At 44.0% G+C, this 2,464-nt stretch overlaps 1 pseudogene; it reads right to left on the bottom strand.

Annotated features, from left to right (window-relative positions):
• Window positions 1-348: 348 nt before the first annotated feature.
• LOC119818178 lies at window positions 349-498 on the bottom strand (annotated as a pseudogene).
• Window positions 499-2,464: the final 1,966 nt, after the last annotated feature.

Below are 2,464 nucleotides of genomic sequence, written 5' to 3'. Positions count from 1 at the left end.
CTGGACTCGCTGGGCTCATAAGGTTCTCACAATGTAGCTCTGATTGACCTGGAACTCGCTCTGTAGACCAGGTTGGCCTCAAATTCAGACAGATCAACCTGTTTCTGCTGGGATTAAAGACATGTACTACCATACCCAGTCTTTTTATCTAAATCTTAAGTTACAAGCTTAGTTCATTTATTTTAGCATTTTTTTACAGTGAAATAATTTGAAGATGTAAATTAACTTCTGAATACTGATTATGCCTATAGATTCTATAGGTTTTATGTTATAAAACATTTCCATTTTAATTAATGTGGTCATTTAAATTTCTTATATGTTTTCCTTTAAAAAATTTTTTTTTTAAATGGGGGGAAGCTAAGGCAGTTCTCCACTACCACAAATCATGTGTTGAACTTCTCAAATTTGAAGAAATTTCAAGGGATCAGGGCAGCCTGAGTGCATTGGATAAGCCTCACTCTGGGAAAACCACCTTCTTGAAAGTGATATCGCCTTTGCTGCCACAGGGAGCTGGGCCCTCAGCTTAATTCTAAATCAAGACCCTCTCCCTCCGCGTGCCCATTGGCCAGTCCTGATCTGGGTGCCTCTGGACTGAGACTCCTCTGCTCAGATGGCTCTAGGCTCTCTCAGGTTTTCAGCCAAACTAAGTAGGCACCAGGTCAGCTTTGAACATCTGGTTTCCTTGCCTTAGCATCCCAAGTGCTGGGACGACAGGCATGTGCCACTACACCCCAGCTTCTCTCCGTGAACTGTAGACAGAGATAACACTTCTTAATGAGTGTGTGTGTGACTATTTGTGTGATTATCTATCTGTTCACTCGAACTTCCTCCCTACGCCGAGCTCTTGAACGAAAGGATCATGTCTCTCTTTTTTCACTATTATGCTTTTGGGAAATAAACAAGTGCCTGACACTTAGGAGGTATATGATATGTGTTTATTGAATGAATGGCTAAAATGGTTGCTGTTGTAAATATACAATAGTACAACTCACTTGGTGGGGGGGACTTAAATGTCTGTTACTTATGCATTTCCCTTTGACCCAGTAACCCCTACTTCAGTGTTCTCACTGGGAAAGCAATACCAGAACGACTTCCACATGAGGTTGCTTGTTCTGAATTATTTGAAACAGCAAAACATTGCAATAATCTAAATGCTCACCGTTAGATGATTACCTGAGCAAACTGTAGTCTGTTCACACGATGGGATGCACTGAAAAGAGGCATGGAGGGTGCAGTGCAACAGTGCAATGCGATGGCCTTCCAGGATGTTCTGGAAGTGAGAGCACAGCGTGCAGGGCTGAACACGCAGCACAGTGTCCTATAAAACAGCAGGGATGGAGAATGCCAGCCTCCACCACTGTGACAAAGTACCTGGGGCAAAAATACTTAAAGGAAAGAAAGATTTGTTTTGGCTTAGAGATTCCAGCCCATGGTTGCTGGCCCTGTTGACTAGAGCCTGTGACAAGGCGGGACATTACAGTACAGTATGTAGAGCCCATGATGAGGCAGGACATTACAGTAACAGCATGTAGAGCCCGTGACGAGGCGGGACATTACAGTACAGCATGTAGAGCCCGTGACGAGGCGGGACATTACTGTAGAGCGTGTATGTGGAGCCTACAGTTGCTTGCCCTGTGGGGACCTGTAAACTGAGAGAAGAAATGTAGGTGGGTTTTTCTGTCCCACCAGCGGGCTCCCAAATACCCCACACAGAGAATTAATACTGATTGTAAATGCGCAGCTGATGGGTAGGCTTGTTACTAGCTACTCTTACAACTTTAATTAGCCATATTTCATTTCTTTGTTCCAACCACGTGGCTTGGCACCTTATCTCAGTGTGGCACGCTTATCTCCTCCTTTGTCCATCTTGTTCAGAGACTCCTCAGACTCCACCCTCTCTCCCCAAGGTCTTCCCAGTCTGGCTCTCCTGCCCAATTTCTTCCTGCCCAGCTATAGGCCAATCAGCTCTTTATTAACCAATGAGAATAATACATGTTTGCAGTACACAGAGATTGTTCCACAGCAAAGAAAGACCAGGATTCCAATATCCCCAATAACCTAACTTCCTTCCAGTAGACTCCACCTCCAAATGGTCTCATACGCCCTGTGCCATCAGCTGGATACCAAGCCTTTAAAACATCAGCCTTTGAGGAACGTTTGCGACCCAACCCAAAGCAGAGGGCTATATCTGTGTACACAAATGGTTTATATTCGCAAGAAAAAGGCCCTGTCAGGATAAACAACTGAGCAGAAAGCCATAAAAAGGATTGGTTACAAGGGAAGGAGCGGGTGGCGGAGAGTGATGGGAAATGGAAATCTCTAGATACTTTTATGTGGTTTTGACTTTGGAATCATATAAATATTTAATAGATTCAAAATAACATTAAATCAAAGGGAAGGAGGGGGGAAAAGCAGCCTCTATGGTCTGAAGACACTCTGAAATGGAAGGACCTTCAATGTACAG

Source organism: Arvicola amphibius, chromosome 6, assembly GCF_903992535.2.
Source record: "Arvicola amphibius chromosome 6, mArvAmp1.2, whole genome shotgun sequence".
Lineage (NCBI taxonomy): Eukaryota > Metazoa > Chordata > Mammalia > Rodentia > Cricetidae > Arvicola > Arvicola amphibius.
Note: the sequence above shows the minus strand (reverse complement) of the source record. Positions and strands in the feature narration are given on the sequence as shown.